This window comes from Taudactylus pleione, unplaced genomic scaffold (genome assembly GCF_031769625.1).
Source record: "Taudactylus pleione unplaced genomic scaffold, aTauple2 ptg000282l, whole genome shotgun sequence".
Lineage (NCBI taxonomy): Eukaryota > Metazoa > Chordata > Amphibia > Anura > Myobatrachidae > Taudactylus > Taudactylus pleione.
Genome location: NW_028284684.1, coordinates 13,412,984 through 13,433,038, shown reverse-complemented (window position 1 = coordinate 13,433,038; position 20,055 = coordinate 13,412,984). Strand labels below are relative to the sequence as shown.

The window sequence follows — 20,055 nt, the reverse complement described above, 5'->3', positions numbered from 1 at the left end:
CTTTAAAAAGCTCAAATGAATTTAGCAAAACCCATTACCCCTTATCAACTTTTTTCTAATTAGAATTTGCTTAGAAATCCTTGAATGGCTACAAGACTATTATGCTAGAGACCAATGGTAGCTCTGCATGAGGAATATTAAACTCCAAATCTCTTCTGCTAAATTATGCCCAAATTATGTGAATGCTATAAAAATTGATAATTTATTCTATTATTCAGCTACTGTTTCCAACTTAATTAAAATATATATATATATGTATATATTCACTCTTCTTTTAAGGCACCAATAAATATCTATGCATTTTCTGGATATTCTATACCATACAATTTTAATACATGGGAATCCTGAATATAAAGTCCAATAAATGCTGGATTTGCCATGTTGTACATGTTCTAAGCAATATCTTTTAGATTATAGCTGATATAGGGCCTGATTCAGAGCCGCTTGCTGCTAGTGAGTGCTTGCTCAGAACAAGGGCGGTTTTTTATGTTTTGTATTTGTTTTTTTCTTTCATCAGGCCGCTCGCTAAGCTGTGGGTGACCTCCCACAGCTTTTGCGAGTGGCCTGGAGCCCATCGCGATTATCGTGACCATCAGGCTTGCGAGGAGACCCTGTGGAAGGGTCTGAGCTCTCACAAGCCGGAGTAAACTTCCTGCTCTAATAGAACAGGAAGTCCACTACTGACATCACTAGTGATGTCAGTAGGGCCACCCACAAACACCAGGCGTTCCTAAGGGAATGCCTGCATTTGTGCAGCCACCCCCCCCCTCCCCGCATACAAAACGCGGTGAGTTATCAATCAACATTGACAGCCGCTCCGTCTTGTAGCTAGACCCATATCGATGGAGCAGCCGTCGCTGGACGGATCTTGCGCATGCACACGCCGGAGGCGGCGCATGGGTAGTGGGGGACCGTCGAACCACTTACGAGTGTTGTGCGCTTGCGAGTGTGTCTGAATCACGCCCATAGTCCTTAGGAAAATTTTTGGGTGCTTGCCAAAGACATGTAAATGAAGTGCTTGTTAAAAAATAAAATCCATTCTACTAACCATTGCAAAATGGAATTTGGGTCTTGAGGACCCACCTCATGGAGTTGGGCTTAGACAGCACAAGAAAATTGCTTGAGAAGTTACTTGACCTATACTGTTCTTGAGAATGGGGCCCAACAATGTGGTCTTTCAATGCTAGAAATGTCAAAATAATTCTGAATGTTGTAGTTTGATGTCCTAGAAAATGTGTGCAGTTTTCATTCCAAAAAGTGGCATACACCAATATGCCAACCTCCTTGCCTATATTTTATTTCTACATATAAAAATGTAAGTATGTATAAACCTTCCCAAAATACCAAACCATTCTGATTTATTCCATAGCCACCTAACGCCAACAAATGGTAATATAAGTATATCATTACAGTTGGTACATTTTGTTTTCTCTATCTGCTATTCCATTTGTATGGATCTATGAGGGTTTCCTTTAAGTACACATCTCAATATATTATAGTTTGGGTTGTTATTTATGCATGCCATAACATTTGTATTATTATTTTTCCACTGTGTCTGAAATGGAATATTGGAGAAATAAAAGTTATAGCCTCCCCGTCGGGGAATTGAACCCCGGTCTCCCGCGTGACAGGCGGGGATACTCACCACTATACTAACGAGGATCAGCTGTGTGCTGTGATTTCTGGTCCAGTCCAGAAAAGTGATGTTCAACTAAGAGTTGTTATAATTTCCTTGGGTAATGAAAATGATTGAAATCATTTATACATCAATTTGTTAGTGTACTCTTTCACCATATATCAGATCCATGTCGATTTTTCTGCATCATGAGCTAGGTCAAATGCTTATAGAAATTGCCCCAGCTATCATTTTCTTACTCTACCCATGTCCGATAATCCCTGGACTGAGATGTTCTAGGATTTTACTGTTGATTTGCAAGTGTTTATAGGTATTTCTATGAATTGATTTATGGTTGACCATTTCTGATGCTTGATTGTATATTTAGTAATTCAAGATCCTTTAAAAAGCTCAAATGAATTTAGCAAAACCCATTACCCCTTATCAACTTTTTTCTAATTAGAATTTGCTTAGAAATCCTTGAATGGCTACAAGACTATTATGCTAGAGACCAATGGTAGCTCTGCATGAGGAATATTAAACTCCAAATCTCTTCTGCTAAATTATGCCCAAATTATGTGAATGCTATAAAAATTGATAATTTATTCTATTATTCAGCTACTGTTTCCAACTTAATTAAAATATATATATATATGTATATATTCACTCTTCTTTTAAGGCACCAATAAATATCTATGCATTTTCTGGATATTCTATACCATACAATTTTAATACATGGGAATCCTGAATATAAAGTCCAATAAATGCTGGATTTGCCATGTTGTACATGTTCTAAGCAATATCTTTTAGATTATAGCTGATATAGGGCCTGATTCAGAGCCGCTTGCTGCTAGTGAGTGCTTGCTCAGAACAAGGGCGGTTTTTTATGTTTTGTATTTGTTTTTTTCTTTCATCAGGCCGCTCGCTAAGCTGTGGGTGACCTCCCACAGCTTTTGCGAGTGGCCTGGAGCCCATCGCGATTATCGTGACCATCAGGCTTGCGAGGAGACCCTGTGGAAGGGTCTGAGCTCTCACAAGCCGGAGTAAACTTCCTGCTCTAATAGAACAGGAAGTCCACTACTGACATCACTAGTGATGTCAGTAGGGCCACCCACAAACACCAGGCGTTCCTAAGGGAATGCCTGCATTTGTGCAGCCACCCCCCCCTCCCCGCATACAAAACGCGGTGAGTTATCAATCAACATTGACAGCCGCTCCGTCTTGTAGCTAGACCCATATCGATGGAGCAGCCGTCGCTGGACGGATCTTGCGCATGCACACGCCGGAGGCGGCGCATGGGTAGTGGGGGACCGTCGAACCACTTACGAGTGTTGTGCGCTTGCGAGTGTGTCTGAATCACGCCCATAGTCCTTAGTAAAATTTTTGGGTGCTTGCCAAAGACATGTAAATGAAGTGCTTGTTAAAAAATAAAATCCATTCTACTAACCATTGCAAAATGGAATTTGGGTCTTGAGGACCCACCTCATGGAGTTGGGCTTAGACAGCACAAGAAAATTGCTTGAGAAGTTACTTGACCTATACTGTTCTTGAGAATGGGGCCCAACAATGTGGTCTTTCAATGCTAGAAATGTCAAAATAATTCTGAATGTTGTAGTTTGATGTCCTAGAAAATGTGTGCAGTTTTCATTCCAAAAAGTGGCATACACCAATATGCCAACCTCCTTGCCTATATTTTATTTCTACATATAAAAATGTAAGTATGTATAAACCTTCCCAAAATACCAAACCATTCTGATTTATTCCATAGCCACCTAACGCCAACAAATGGTAATAGAAGTATATCATTACAGTTGGTACATTTTGTTTTCTCTATCTGCTATTCCATTTGTATGGATCTATGAGGGTTTCCTTTAAGTACACATCTCAATATATTATAGTTTGGGTTGTTATTTATGCATGCCATAACATTTGTATTATTATTTTTCCACTGTGTCTGAAATGGAATATTGGAGAAATAAAAGTTATAGCCTCCCCGTCGGGGAATTGAACCCCGGTCTCCCGCGTGACAGGCGGGGATACTCACCACTATACTAACGAGGATCAGCTGTGTGCTGTGATTTCTGGTCCAGTCCAGAAAAGTGATGTTCAACTAAGAGTTGTTATAATTTCCTTGGGTAATGAAAATGATTGAAATCATTTATACATCAATTTGTTAGTGTACTCTTTCACCATATATCAGATCCATGTCGATTCTTCTGCATCATGAGCTAGGTCAAATGCTTATAGAAATTGCCCCAGCTATCATTTTCTTACTCTACCCATGTCCGATAATCCCTGGACTGAGATGTTCTAGGATTTTACTGTTGATTTGCCAGTGTTTATAGGTATTTCTATGAATTGATTTATGGTTGACCATTTCTGATGCTTGATTGTATATTTAGTAATTCAAGATCCTTTAAAAAGCTCAAATGAATTTAGCAAAACCCATTACCCCTTATCAACTTTTTTCTAATTAGAATTTGCTTAGAAATCCTTGAATGGCTAAAAGACTATTATGCTAGAGACCAATGGTAGCTCTGCATGAGGAATATTAAACTCCAAATCTCTTCTGCTAAATTATGCCCAAATTATGTGAATGCTATAAAAATTGATAATTTATTCTATTATTCATCTACTGTTTCCAACTTAATTAAAAAAAAAAAATATATGTATATATTCACTCTTCTTTTAAGGCACCAATAAATATCTATGCATTTTCTGGATATTCTATACCATACAATTTTAATACATGGGAATCCTGAATATAAAGTCCAATAAATGCTGGATTTGCCATGTTGTACAGGTTCTAAGCAATATCTTTTAGATTATAGCTGATATAGGGCCTGATTCAGAGCCGCTTGCTGCTAGTGAGTGCTTGCTCAGAACAAGGGCGGTTTTTTATGTTTTGTATTTGTTTTTTTCTTTCATCAGGCCGCTCGCTAAGCTGTGGGTGACCTCCCACAGCTTTTGCGAGTGGCCTGGAGCCCATCACGATTATCGTGACCATCAGGCTTGCGAGGAGACCCTGTGGAAGGGTCTGAGCTCTCACAAGCCCGAGTAAACTTCCTGCTCTAATAGAACAGGAAGTCCACTACTGACATCACTAGTGATGTCAGTAGGGCCACCCACAAACACCAGGCGTTCCTAAGGGAATGCCTGCATTTGTGCAGCCACCCCCCCCTCCCCGCATACAAAACGCGGTGAGTTATCAATCAACATTGACAGTCACTCCGTCTTGTAGCTAGACCCATATCGATGGAGCAGCCGTCGCTGGACGGATCTTGCGCATGCACACGCCGGAGGCGGCGCATGGGTAGTGGGGGACCGTCGAACCACTTACGAGTGTTGTGCACTTGCGAGTGTGTCTGAATCATGCCCATAGTCCTTAGGAAAATTTTTGGGTGCTTGCCAAAGACATGTAAATGAAGTGCTTGTTAAAAAATAAAATCCATTCTACTAACCATTGCAAAATGGAATTTGGGTCTTGAGGACCCACCTCATGGAGTTGGGCTTAGACAGCACAAGAAAATTGCTTGAGAAGTTACTTGACCTATACTGTTCTTGAGAATGGGGCCCAACAATGTGGTCTTTCAATGCTAGAAATGTCAAAATAATTCTGAATGTTGTAGTTTGATGTCCTAGAAAATGTGTGCAGTTTTCATTCCAAAAAGTGGCATACACCAATATGCCAACCTCCTTGCCTATATTTTATTTCTACATATAAAAATGTAAGTATGTATAAACCTTCCCAAAATACCAAACCATTCTGATTTATTCCATAGCCACCTAACGCCAACAAATGGTAATAGAAGTATATCATTACAGTTGGTACATTTTGTTTTCTCTATCTGCTATTCCATTTGTATGGATCTATGAGGGTTTCCTTTAAGTACACATCTCAATATATTATAGTTTGGGTTGTTATTTATGCATGCCATAACATTTGTATTATTATTTTTCCACTGTGTCTGAAATGGAATATTGGAGAAATAAAAGTTATAGCCTCCCCATCGGGGAATTGAACCCCGGTCTCCCGCGTGACAGGCGGGGATACCACTATACTAACGAGGATCGGCTGTGTGCTGTGATTTCTGGTCCAGTCCAGAAAAGTGATGTTCAACTAAGAGTTGTTATAATTTCCTTGGGTAATGAAAATGATTGAAATCATTTATACATCAATTTGTTAGTGTACTCTTTCACCATATATCAGATCCATGTCGATTCTTCTGCATCATGAGCTAGGTCAAATGCTTATAGAAATTGCCCCAGCTATCATTTTCTTACTCTACCCATGTCCGATAATCCCTGGACTGAGATGTTCTAGGATTTTACTGTTGATTTGCCAGTGTTTATAGGTATTTCTATGAATTGATTTATGGTTGACCATTTCTGATGCTTGATTGTATATTTAGTAATTCAAGATCCTTTAAAAAGCTCAAATGAATTTAGCAAAACCCATTACCCCTTATCAACTTTTTTCTAATTAGAATTTGCTTAGAAATCCTAGAATGGCTAAAAGACTATTATGCTAGAGACCAATGGTAGCTCTGCATGAGGAATATTAAACTCCAAATCTCTTCTGCTAAATTATGCCCAAATTATGTGAATGCTATAAAAATTGATAATTTATTCTATTATTCAGCTACTGTTTCCAACTTAATTAAAAAAAATATATATATGTATATATTCACTCTTCTTTTAAGGCACCAATAAATATCTATGCATTTTCTGGATATTCTATACCATACAATTTTAATACATGGGAATCCTGAATATAAAGTCCAATAAATGCTGGATTTGCCATGTTGTACATGTTCTAAGCAATATCTTTTAGATTATAGCTGATATAGGGCCTGATTCAGAGCCGCTTGCTGCTAGTGAGTGCTTGCTCAGAACAAGGGCGGTTTTTTATGTTTTGTATTTGTTTTTTTCTTTCATCAGGCCGCTCGCTAAGCTGTGGGTGACCTCCCACAGCTTTTGCGAGTGGCCTGGAGCCCATCGCGATTATCGTGACCATCAGGCTTGCGAGGAGACCCTGTGGAAGGGTCTGAGCTCTCACAAGCCCGAGTAAACTTCCTGCTCTAATAGAACAGGAAGTCCACTACTGACATCACTAGTGATGTCAGTAGGGCCACCCACAAACACCAGGCGTTCCTAAGGGAATGCCTGCATTTGTGCAGCCACCCCCCCCTCCCCGCATACAAAACGCGGTGAGTTATCAATCAACATTGACAGCCGCTCCGTCTTGTTGCTAGACCCATATCGATGGAGCAGCCGTCGCTGGACGGATCTTGCGCATGCACATGCCGGAGGCGGCGCATGGGTAGTGGGGGACCGTCGAACCACTTACGAGTGTTGTGCGCTTGCGAGTGTGTCTGAATCATGCCCATAGTCCTTAGGAAAATTTTTGGGTGCTTGCCAAAGACATGTAAATGAAGTGCTTGTTAAAAAATAAAATCCATTCTACTAACCATTGCAAAATGGAATTTGGGTCTTGAGGACCCACCTCATGGAGTTGGGCTTAGACAGCACAAGAAAATTGCTTGAGAAGTTACTTGACCTATACTGTTCTTGAGAATGGGGCCCAACAATGTGGTCTTTCAATGCTAGAAATGTCAAAATAATTCTGAATGTTGTAGTTTGATGTCCTAGAAAATGTGTGCAGTTTTCATTCCAAAAAGTGGCATACACCAATATGCCAACCTCCTTGCCTATATTTTATTTCTACATATAAAAATGTAAGTATGTATAAACCTTCCCAAAATACCAAACCATTCTGATTTATTCCATAGCCACCTAACGCCAACAAATGGTAATAGAAGTATATCATTACAGTTGGTACATTTTGTTTTCTCTATCTGCTATTCCATTTGTATGGATCTATGAGGGTTTCCTTTAAGTACACATCTCAATATATTATAGTTTGGGTTGTTATTTATGCATGCCATAACATTTGTATTATTATTTTTCCACTGTGTCTGAAATGGAATATTGGAGAAATAAAAGTTATAGCCTCCCCATCGGGGAATTGAACCCCGGTCTCCCGCGTGACAGACGGGGATACTCACCACTATACTAACGAGGATTGGCTGTGTGCTGTGATTTCTGGTCCAGTCCAGAAAAGTGATGTTCAACTAAGAGTTGTTATAATTTCCTTGGGTAATGAAAATTATTGAAATCATTTATACATCAATTTGTTAGTGTACTCTTTCACCATATATCAGATCCATGTCGATTCTTCTGCATCATGAGCTAGGTCAAATGCTTATAGAAATTGCCCCAGCTATCATTTTCTTACTCTACCCATGTCCGATAATCCCTGGACTGAGATGTTCTAGGATTTTACTGTTGATTTGCCAGTGTTTATAGGTATTTCTATGAATTGATTTATGGTTGACCATTTCTGATGCTTGATTGTATATTTAGTAATTCAAGATCCTTTAAAAAGCTCAAATGAATTTAGCAAAACCCATTACCCCTTATCAACTTTTTTCTAATTAGAATTTGCTTAGAAATCCTTGAATGGCTAAAAGACTATTATGCTAGAGACCAATGGTAGCTCTGCATGAGGAATATTAAACTCCAAATCTCTTCTGCTAAATTATGCCCAAATTATGTGAATGCTATAAAAATTGATAATTTATTCTATTATTCAGCTACTGTTTCCAACTTAATTAAAAAAAATATATATATGTATATATTCACTCTTCTTTTAAGGCACCAATAAATATCTATGCATTTTCTGGATATTCTATACCATACAATTTTAATACATGGGAATCCTGAATATAAAGTCCAATAAATGCTGGATTTGCCATGTTGTACATGTTCTAAGCAATATCTTTTAGATTATAGCTGATATAGGGCCTGATTCAGAGCCGCTTGCTGCTAGTGAGTGCTTGCTCAGAACAAGGGCGGTTTTTTATGTTTTGTATTTGTTTTTTGATTTCATCAGGCCGCTCGCTAAGCTGTGGGTGACCTCCCACAGCTTTTGCGAGTGGCCTGGAGCCCATCGCGATTATCGTGACCATCAGGCTTGCGAGGAGACCCTGTGGAAGGGTCTGAGCTCTCACAAGCCCGAGTAAACTTCCTGCTCTAATAGAACAGGAAGTCCACTACTGACATCACTAGTGATGTCAGTAGGGCCACCCACAAACACCAGGCGTTCCTAAGGGAATGCCTGCATTTGTGCAGCCACCCCCCCCTCCCCGCATACAAAACGCGGTGAGTTATCAATCAACATTGACAGCCGCTCCGTCTTGTAGCTAGACCCATATCGATGGAGCAGCCGTCGCTGGACGGATCTTGCGCATGCACACGCCGGAGGCGGCGCATGGGTAGTGGGGGACCGTCGAACCACTTACGAGTGTTGTGCGCTTGCGAGTGTGTCTGAATCATGCCCATAGTCCTTAGGAAAAATTTTGGGTGCTTGCCAAAGACATGTAAATGAAGTGCTTGTTAAAAAATAAAATCCATTCTACTAACCATTGCAAAATGGAATTTGGGTCTTGAGGACCCACCTCATGGAGTTGGGCTTAGACAGCACAAGAAAATTGCTTGAGAAGTTACTTGACCTATACTGTTCTTGAGAATGGGGCCCAACAATGTGGTCTTTCAATGCTAGAAATGTCAAAATAATTCTGAATGTTGTAGTTTGATGTCCTAGAAAATGTGTGCAGTTTTCATTCCAAAAAGTGGCATACACCAATATGCCAACCTCCTTGCCTATATTTTATTTCTACATATAAAAATGTAAGTATGTATAAACCTTCCCAAAATACCAAACCATTCTGATTTATTCCATAGCCACCTAACGCCAACAAATGGTAATAGAAGTATATCATTACAGTTGGTACATTTTGTTTTCTCTATCTGCTATTCCATTTGTATGGATCTATGAGGGTTTCCTTTAAGTACACATCTCAATATATTATAGTTTGGGTTGTTATTTATGCATGCCATAACATTTGTATTATTATTTTTCCACTGTGTCTGAAATGGAATATTGGAGAAATAAAAGTTATAGCCTCCCCGTCGGGGAATTGAACCCCGGTCTCCCGCGTGACAGGCGGGGATACTCACCACTATACTAACGAGGATCAGCTGTGTGCTGTGATTTCTGGTCCAGTCCAGAAAAGTGATGTTCAACTAAGAGTTGTTATAATTTCCTTGGGTAATGAAAATGATTGAAATCATTTATACATCAATTTGTTAGTGTACTCTTTCACCATATATCAGATCCATGTCGATTCTTCTGCATCATGAGCTAGGTCAAATGCTTATAGAAATTGCCCCAGCTATCATTTTCTTACTCTACCCATGTCCGATAATCCCTGGACTGAGATGTTCTAGGATTTTACTGTTGATTTGCCAGTGTTTATAGGTATTTCTATGAATTGATTTATGGTTGACCATTTCTGATGCTTGATTGTATATTTAGTAATTCAAGATCCTTTAAAAAGCTCAAATGAATTTAGCAAAACCCATTACCCCTTATCAACTTTTTTCTAATTAGAATTTGCTTAGAAATCCTTGAATGGCTAAAAGACTATTATGCTAGAGACCAATGGTAGCTCTGCATGAGGAATATTAAACTCCAAATCTCTTCTGCTAAATTATGCCCAAATTATGTGAATGCTATAAAAATTGATAATTTATTCTATTATTCATCTACTGTTTCCAACTTAATTAAAAAAAAAATATATATGTATATATTCACTCTTCTTTTAAGGCACCAATAAATATCTATGCATTTTCTGGATATTCTATACCATACAATTTTAATACATGGGAATCCTGAATATAAAGTCCAATAAATGCTGGATTTGCCATGTTGTACAGGTTCTAAGCAATATCTTTTAGATTATAGCTGATATAGGGCCTGATTCAGAGCCGCTTGCTGCTAGTGAGTGCTTGCTCAGAACAAGGGCGGTTTTTTATGTTTTGTATTTGTTTTTTTCTTTCATCAGGCCGCTCGCTAAGCTGTGGGTGACCTCCCACAGCTTTTGCGAGTGGCCTGGAGCCCATCACGATTATCGTGACCATCAGGCTTGCGAGGAGACCCTGTGGAAGGGTCTGAGCTCTCACAAGCCCGAGTAAACTTCCTGCTCTAATAGAACAGGAAGTCCACTACTGACATCACTAGTGATGTCAGTAGGGCCACCCACAAACACCAGGCGTTCCTAAGGGAATGCCTGCATTTGTGCAGCCACCCCCCCCCTCCCCGCATACAAAACGCGGTGAGTTATCAATCAACATTGACAGTCACTCCGTCTTGTAGCTAGACCCATATCGATGGAGCAGCCGTCGCTGGACGGATCTTGCGCATGCACACGCCGGAGGCGGCGCATGGGTAGTGGGGGACCGTCGAACCACTTACGAGTGTTGTGCACTTGCGAGTGTGTCTGAATCATGCCCATAGTCCTTAGGAAAATTTTTGGGTGCTTGCCAAAGACATGTAAATGAAGTGCTTGTTAAAAAATAAAATCCATTCTACTAACCATTGCAAAATGGAATTTGGGTCTTGAGGACCCACCTCATGGAGTTGGGCTTAGACAGCACAAGAAAATTGCTTGAGAAGTTACTTGACCTATACTGTTCTTGAGAATGGGGCCCAACAATGTGGTCTTTCAATGCTAGAAATGTCAAAATAATTCTGAATGTTGTAGTTTGATGTCCTAGAAAATGTGTGCAGTTTTCATTCCAAAAAGTGGCATACACCAATATGCCAACCTCCTTGCCTATATTTTATTTCTACATATAAAAATGTAAGTATGTATAAACCTTCCCAAAATACCAAACCATTCTGATTTATTCCATAGCCACCTAACGCCAACAAATGGTAATAGAAGTATATCATTACAGTTGGTACATTTTGTTTTCTCTATCTGCTATTCCATTTGTATGGATCTATGAGGGTTTCCTTTAAGTACACATCTCAATATATTATAGTTTGGGTTGTTATTTATGCATGCCATAACATTTGTATTATTATTTTTCCACTGTGTCTGAAATGGAATATTGGAGAAATAAAAGTTATAGCCTCCCCGTCGGGGAATTGAACCCCGGTCTCCCGCGTGACAGGCGGGGATACCACTATACTAACGAGGATCGGCTGTGTGCTGTGATTTCTGGTCCAGTCCAGAAAAGTGATGTTCAACTAAGAGTTGTTATAATTTCCTTGGGTAATGAAAATGATTGAAATCATTTATACATCAATTTGTTAGTGTACTCTTTCACCATATATCAGATCCATGTCGATTCTTCTGCATCATGAGCTAGGTCAAATGCTTATAGAAATTGCCCCAGCTATCATTTTCTTACTCTACCCATGTCCGATAATCCCTGGACTGAGATGTTCTAGGATTTTACTGTTGATTTGCCAGTGTTTATAGGTATTTCTATGAATTGATTTATGGTTGACCATTTCTGATGCTTGATTGTATATTTAGTAATTCAAGATCCTTTAAAAAGCTCAAATGAATTTAGCAAAACCCATTACCCCTTATCAACTTTTTTCTAATTAGAATTTGCTTAGAAATCCTAGAATGGCTAAAAGACTATTATGCTAGAGACCAATGGTAGCTCTGCATGAGGAATATTAAACTCCAAATCTCTTCTGCTAAATTATGCCCAAATTATGTGAATGCTATAAAAATTGATAATTTATTCTATTATTCAGCTACTGTTTCCAACTTAATTAAAAAAAATATATATATGTATATATTCACTCTTCTTTTAAGGCACCAATAAATATCTATGCATTTTCTGGATATTCTATACCATACAATTTTAATACATGGGAATCCTGAATATAAAGTCCAATAAATGCTGGATTTGCCATGTTGTACATGTTCTAAGCAATATCTTTTAGATTATAGCTGATATAGGGCCTGATTCAGAGCCGCTTGCTGCTAGTGAGTGCTTGCTCAGAACAAGGGCGGTTTTTTATGTTTTGTATTTGTTTTTTTCTTTCATCAGGCCGCTCGCTAAGCTGTGGGTGACCTCCCACAGCTTTTGCGAGTGGCCTGGAGCCCATCGCGATTATCGTGACCATCAGGCTTGCGAGGAGACCCTGTGGAAGGGTCTGAGCTCTCACAAGCCCGAGTAAACTTCCTGCTCTAATAGAACAGGAAGTCCACTACTGACATCACTAGTGATGTCAGTAGGGCCACCCACAAACACCAGGCGTTCCTAAGGGAATGCCTGCATTTGTGCAGCCACCCCCCCTCCCCGCATACAAAACGCGGTGAGTTATCAATCAACATTGACAGCCGCTCCGTCTTGTTGCTAGACCCATATCGATGGAGCAGCCGTCGCTGGACGGATCTTGCGCATGCACATGCCGGAGGCGGCGCATGGGTAGTGGGGGACCGTCGAACCACTTACGAGTGTTGTGCGCTTGCGAGTGTGTCTGAATCATGCCCATAGTCCTTAGGAAAATTTTTGGGTGCTTGCCAAAGACATGTAAATGAAGTGCTTGTTAAAAAATAAAATCCATTCTACTAACCATTGCAAAATGGAATTTGGGTCTTGAGGACCCACCTCATGGAGTTGGGCTTAGACAGCACAAGAAAATTGCTTGAGAAGTTACTTGACCTATACTGTTCTTGAGAATGGGGCCCAACAATGTGGTCTTTCAATGCTAGAAATGTCAAAATAATTCTGAATGTTGTAGTTTGATGTCCTAGAAAATGTGTGCAGTTTTCATTCCAAAAAGTGGCATACACCAATATGCCAACCTCCTTGCCTATATTTTATTTCTACATATAAAAATGTAAGTATGTATAAACCTTCCCAAAATACCAAACCATTCTGATTTATTCCATAGCCACCTAACGCCAACAAATGGTAATAGAAGTATATCATTACAGTTGGTACATTTTGTTTTCTCTATCTGCTATTCCATTTGTATGGATCTATGAGGGTTTCCTTTAAGTACACATCTCAATATATTATAGTTTGGGTTGTTATTTATGCATGCCATAACATTTGTATTATTATTTTTCCACTGTGTCTGAAATGGAATATTGGAGAAATAAAAGTTATAGCCTCCCCATCGGGGAATTGAACCCCGGTCTCCCGCGTGACAGATGGGGATACTCACCACTATACTAACGAGGATTGGCTGTGTGCTGTGATTTCTGGTCCAGTCCAGAAAAGTGATGTTCAACTAAGAGTTGTTATAATTTCCTTGGGTAATGAAAATTATTGAAATCATTTATACATCAATTTGTTAGTGTACTCTTTCACCATATATCAGATCCATGTCGATTCTTCTGCATCATGAGCTAGGTCAAATGCTTATAGAAATTGCCCCAGCTATCATTTTCTTACTCTACCCATGTCCGATAATCCCTGGACTGAGATGTTCTAGGATTTTACTGTTGATTTGCCAGTGTTTATAGGTATTTCTATGAATTGATTTATGGTTGACCATTTCTGATGCTTGATTGTATATTTAGTAATTCAAGATCCTTTAAAAAGCTCAAATGAATTTAGCAAAACCCATTACCCCTTATCAACTTTTTTCTAATTAGAATTTGCTTAGAAATCCTTGAATGGCTAAAAGACTATTATGCTAGAGACCAATGGTAGCTCTGCATGAGGAATATTAAACTCCAAATCTCTTCTGCTAAATTATGCCCAAATTATGTGAATGCTATAAAAATTGATAATTTATTCTATTATTCAGCTACTGTTTCCAACTTAATTAAAAAAAATATATATATGTATATATTCACTCTTCTTTTAAGGCACCAATAAATATCTATGCATTTTCTGGATATTCTATACCATACAATTTTAATACATGGGAATCCTGAATATAAAGTCCAATAAATGCTGGATTTGCCATGTTGTACATGTTCTAAGCAATATCTTTTAGATTATAGCTGATATAGGGCCTGATTCAGAGCCGCTTGCTGCTAGTGAGTGCTTGCTCAGAACAAGGGCGGTTTTTTATGTTTTGTATTTGTTTTTTGATTTCATCAGGCCGCTCGCTAAGCTGTGGGTGACCTCCCACAGCTTTTGCGAGTGGCCTGGAGCCCATCGCGATTATCGTGACCATCAGGCTTGCGAGGAGACCCTGTGGAAGGGTCTGAGCTCTCACAAGCCCGAGTAAACTTCCTGCTCTAATAGAACAGGAAGTCCACTACTGACATCACTAGTGATGTCAGTAGGGCCACCCACAAACACCAGGCGTTCCTAAGGGAATGCCTGCATTTGTGCAGCCACCCCCCCCTCCCCGCATACAAAACGCGGTGAGTTATCAATCAACATTGACAGCCGCTCCGTCTTGTAGCTAGACCCATATCGATGGAGCAGCCGTCGCTGGACGGATCTTGCGCATGCACACGCCGGAGGCGGCGCATGGGTAGTGGGGGACCGTCGAACCACTTACGAGTGTTGTGCGCTTGCGAGTGTGTCTGAATCATGCCCATAGTCCTTAGGAAAAATTTTGGGTGCTTGCCAAAGACATGTAAATGAAGTGCTTGTTAAAAAATAAAATCCATTCTACTAACCATTGCAAAATGGAATTTGGGTCTTGAGGACCCACCTCATGGAGTTGGGCTTAGACAGCACAAGAAAATTGCTTGAGAAGTTACTTGACCTATACTGTTCTTGAGAATGGGGCCCAACAATGTGGTCTTTCAATGCTAGAAATGTCAAAATAATTCTGAATGTTGTAGTTTGATGTCCTAGAAAATGTGTGCAGTTTTCATTCCAAAAAGTGGCATACACCAATATGCCAACCTCCTTGCCTATATTTTATTTCTACATATAAAAATGTAAGTATGTATAAACCTTCCCAAAATACCAAACCATTCTGATTTATTCCATAGCCACCTAACGCCAACAAATGGTAATAGAAGTATATCATTACAGTTGGTACATTTTGTTTTCTCTATCTGCTATTCCATTTGTATGGATCTATGAGGGTTTCCTTTAAGTACACATCTCAATATATTATAGTTTGGGTTGTTATTTATGCATGCCATAACATTTGTATTATTATTTTTCCACTGTGTCTGAAATGGAATATTGGAGAAATAAAAGTTATAGCCTCCCCGTCGGGGAATTGAACCCCGGTCTCCCGCGTGACAGGCGGGGATACTCACCACTATACTAACGAGGATCGGCTGTGTGCTGTGATTTCTGGTCCAGTCCAGAAAAGTGATGTTCAACTAAGAGTTGTTATAATTTCCTTGGGTAATGAAAATGATTGAAATCATTTATACATCAATTTGTTAGTGTACTCTTTCACCATATATCAGATCCATGTCGATTCTTCTGCATCATGAGCTAGGTCAAATGCTTATAGAAATTGCCCCAGCTATCATTTTCTTACTCTACCCATGTCCGATAATCCCTGGACTGAGATGTTCTAGGATTTTACTGTTGATTTGCCAGTGTTTATAGGTATTTCTATGAATTGATTTATGGTTGACCATTTCTGATGCTTGATTGTATATTTAGTAATTCAAGATCCTTTAAAAAGCTCAAATGAATTTAGCAAAACCCATTACCCCTTATCAACTTTTTTCTAATTAGAATTTGCTTAGAAATCCTTGAATGGCTAAAAGACTATTATGCTAGAGACCAATGGTAGCTCTGCATGAGGAATATTAAACTCCAAATCTCTTCTGCTAAATTATGCCCAAATTATGTGAATGCTATAAAAATTGATAATTTATTCTATTATTCAGCTACTGTTTCCAACTTAATTAAAAAAAAAAATATATGTATATATTCACTCTTCTTTTAAGGCACCAATAAATATCTATGCATTTTCTGGATATTCTATACCATACAATTTTAATACATGGGAATCCTGAATATAAAGTCCAATAAATGCTGGATTTGCCATGTTGTACATGTTCTAAGCAATATCTTTTAGATTATAGCTGATATAGGGCCTGATTCAGAGCCGCTTGCTGCTAGTGAGTGCTTGCTCAGAACAAGGGCGGTTTTTTATGTTTTGTATTTGTTTTTTTCTTTCATCAGGCCGCTCGCTAAGCTGTGGGTGACCTCCCACAGCTTTTGCGAGTGGCCTGGAGCCCATCGCGATTATCGTGACCATCAGGCTTGCGAGGAGACCCTGTGGAAGGGTCTGAGCTCTCACAAGCCTGAGTAAACTTCCTGCTCTAATAGAACAGGAAGTCCACCTACTGACATCACTAGTGATGTCAGTAGGGGCCACCCACAAACACCAGGCGTTCCTAAGGGAATGCCTGCATTTGTGCAGCCACCCCCCCCTCCCCGCATACAAAACGCGGTGAGTTATCAATCAACATTGACAGCTGCTCCGTCTTGTAGCTAGACCCATATCGATGGAGCAGCCGTCGCTGGATGGATCTTGCGCATGCACACGCCGGAGGCGGCGCATGGGTAGTGGGGGGACCGTCGAACCACTTACGAGTGTTGTGCGCTTGCGAGTGTGTCTGAATCATGCCCATAGTCCTTAGGAAAATGTTTGGGTGCTTGCCAAAGACATGTAAATGAAGTGCTTGTTAAAAAATAAAATCCATTCTACTAACCATTGCAAAATGGAATTTGGGTCTTGAGGACCCACCTCATGGAGTTGGGCTTAGACAGCACAAGAAAATTGCTTGAGAAGTTACTTGACCTATACTGTTCTTGAGAATGGGGCCCAACAATGTGGTCTTTCAATGCTAGAAATGTCAAAATAATTCTGAATGTTGTAGTTTGATGTCCTAGAAAATGTGTGCAGTTTTCATTCCAAAAAGTGGCATACACCAATATGCCAACCTCCTTGCCTATATTTTATTTCTACATATAAAAATGTAAGTATGTATAAACCTTCCCAAAATACCAAACCATTCTGATTTATTCCATAGCCACCTAACGCCAACAAATGGTAATAGAAGTATATCATTACAGTTGGTACATTTTGTTTTCTCTATCTGCTATTCCATTTGTATGGATCTATGAGGGTTTCCTTTAAGTACACATCTCAATATATTATAGTTTGGGTTGTTATTTATGCATGCCATAACATTTGTATTATTATTTTTCCACTGTGTCTGAAATGGAATATTGGAGAAATAAAAGTTATAGCCTCCCCGTCGGGGAATTGAACCCCGGTCTCCCGCGTGACAGGCGGGGATACTCACCACTATACTAACGAGGATCAGCTGTGTGCTGTGATTTCTGGTCCAGTCCAGAAAAGTGATGTTCAACTAAGAGTTGTTATAATTTCCTTGGGTAATGAAAATGATTGAAATCATTTATACATCAATTTGTTAGTGTACTCTTTCACCATATATCAGATCCATGTCGATTCTTCTGCATCATGAGCTAGGTCAAATGCTTATAGAAATTGCCCCAGCTATCATTTTCTTACTCTACCCATGTCCGATAATCCCTGGACTGAGATGTTCTAGGATTTTACTGTTGATTTGCCAGTGTTTATAGGTATTTCTATGAATTGATTTATGGTTGACCATTTCTGATGCTTGATTGTATATTTAGTAATTCAAGATCCTTTAAAAAGCTCAAATGAATTTAGCAAAACCCATTACCCCTTATCAACTTTTTTCTAATTAGAATTTGCTTAGAAATCCTTGAATGGCTACAAGACTATTATGCTAGAGACCAATGGTAGCTCTGCATGAGGAATATTAAACTCCAAATCTCTTCTGCTAAATTATGCCCAAATTATGTGAATGCTATAAAAATTGATAATTTATTCTATTATTCAGCTACTGTTTCCAACTTAATTAAAATATATATATATATGTATATATTCACTCTTCTTTTAAGGCACCAATAAATATCTATGCATTTTCTGGATATTCTATACCATACAATTTTAATACATGGGAATCCTGAATATAAAGTCCAATAAATGCTGGATTTGCCATGTTGTACATGTTCTAAGCAATATCTTTTAGATTATAGCTGATATAGGGCCTGATTCAGAGCCGCTTGCTGCTAGTGAGTGCTTGCTCAGAACAAGGGCGGTTTTTTATGTTTTGTATTTGTTTTTTTCTTTCATCAGGCCGCTCGCTAAGCTGTGGGTGACCTCCCACAGCTTTTGCGAGTGGCCTGGAGCCCATCGCGATTATCGTGACCATCAGGCTTGCGAGGAGACCCTGTGGAAGGGTCTGAGCTCTCACAAGCCGGAGTAAACTTCCTGCTCTAATAGAACAGGAAGTCCACTACTGACATCACTAGTGATGTCAGTAGGGCCACCCACAAACACCAGGCGTTCCTAAGGGAATGCCTGCATTTGTGCAGCCACCCCCCCCCTCCCCGCATACAAAACGCGGTGAGTTATCAATCAACATTGACAGCCGCTCCGTCTTGTAGCTAGACCCATATCGATGGAGCAGCCGTCGCTGGACGGATCTTGTGCATGCACACGCCGGAGGCGGCGCATGGGTAGTGGGGGACCGTCGAACCACTTACGAGTGTTGTACGCTTGCGAGTGTGTCTGAATCACGCCCATAGTCCTTAGGAAAATTTTTGGGTGCTTGCCAAAGACATGTAAATGAAGTGCTTGTTAAAAAATAAAATCCATTCTACTAACCATTGCAAAATGGATTTTGGGTCTTGAGGACCCACCTCATGGAGTTGGGCTTAGACAGCACAAGAAAATTGCTTGAGAAGTTACTTGACCTATACTGTTCTTGAGAATGGGGCCCAACAATGTGGTCTTTCAATGCTAGAAATGTCAAAATAATTCTGAATGTTGTAGTTTGATGTCCTAGAAAATGTGTGCAGTTTTCATTCCAAAAAGTGGCATACACCAATATGCCAACCTCCTTGCCTATATTTTATTTCTACATATAAAAATGTAAGTATGTATAAACCTTCCCAAAATACCAAACCATTCTGATTTATTCCATAGCCACCTAACGCCAACAAATGGTAATAGAAGTATATCATTACAGTTGGTACATTTTGTTTTCTCTATCTGCTATTCCATTTGTATGGATCTATGAGGGTTTCCTTTAAGTACACATCTCAATATATTATAGTTTGGGTTGTTATTTATGCATGCCATAACATTTGTATTATTATTTTTCCACTGTGTCTGAAATGGAATATTGGAGAAATAAAAGTTATAGCCTCCCCGTCGGGGAATTGAACCCCGGTCTCCCGCGTGACAGGCGGGGATACTCACCACTATACTAACGAGGATCAGCTGTGTGCTGTGATTTCTGGTCCAGTCCAGAAAAGTGATGTTCAACTAAGAGTTGTTATAATTTCCTTGGGTAATGAAAATGATTGAAATCATTTATACATCAATTTGTTAGTGTACTCTTTCACCATATATCAGATCCATGTCGATTCTTCTGCATCATGAGCTAGGTCAAATGCTTATAGAAATTGCCCCAGCTATCATTTTCTTACTCTACCCATGTCCGATAATCCCTGGACTGAGATGTTCTAGGATTTTACTGTTGATTTGC

General features: G+C 39.5%; 7 non-coding genes across 7 annotated transcripts; all 7 read right to left on the bottom strand.

The window, feature by feature from the left end:
* Window positions 1–1,590: 1,590 nt before the first annotated feature.
* On the bottom strand, window positions 1,591–1,662 carry TRNAD-GUC (transfer RNA aspartic acid (anticodon GUC)). The gene has a single exon. It is a non-coding gene; the product is annotated as a tRNA-Asp (tRNA).
* Window positions 1,663–3,604: 1,942 nt separating this feature from the next.
* On the bottom strand, window positions 3,605–3,676 carry TRNAD-GUC (transfer RNA aspartic acid (anticodon GUC)). The gene has a single exon. It is a non-coding gene; the product is annotated as a tRNA-Asp (tRNA).
* Window positions 3,677–7,628: 3,952 nt separating this feature from the next.
* TRNAD-GUC (transfer RNA aspartic acid (anticodon GUC)) lies at window positions 7,629–7,700 on the bottom strand. The gene has a single exon. It is a non-coding gene; the product is annotated as a tRNA-Asp (tRNA).
* Window positions 7,701–9,642: 1,942 nt separating this feature from the next.
* Window positions 9,643–9,714, bottom strand: TRNAD-GUC (transfer RNA aspartic acid (anticodon GUC)). The gene has a single exon. It is a non-coding gene; the product is annotated as a tRNA-Asp (tRNA).
* A 5,966-nt stretch (window positions 9,715–15,680) lies between these two features.
* Window positions 15,681–15,752, bottom strand: TRNAD-GUC (transfer RNA aspartic acid (anticodon GUC)). The gene has a single exon. It is a non-coding gene; the product is annotated as a tRNA-Asp (tRNA).
* Window positions 15,753–17,696: 1,944 nt separating this feature from the next.
* TRNAD-GUC (transfer RNA aspartic acid (anticodon GUC)) lies at window positions 17,697–17,768 on the bottom strand. The gene has a single exon. It is a non-coding gene; the product is annotated as a tRNA-Asp (tRNA).
* Window positions 17,769–19,711: 1,943 nt separating this feature from the next.
* Window positions 19,712–19,783, bottom strand: TRNAD-GUC (transfer RNA aspartic acid (anticodon GUC)). Its single transcript has one exon. It is a non-coding gene; the product is annotated as a tRNA-Asp (tRNA).
* Window positions 19,784–20,055: the final 272 nt, after the last annotated feature.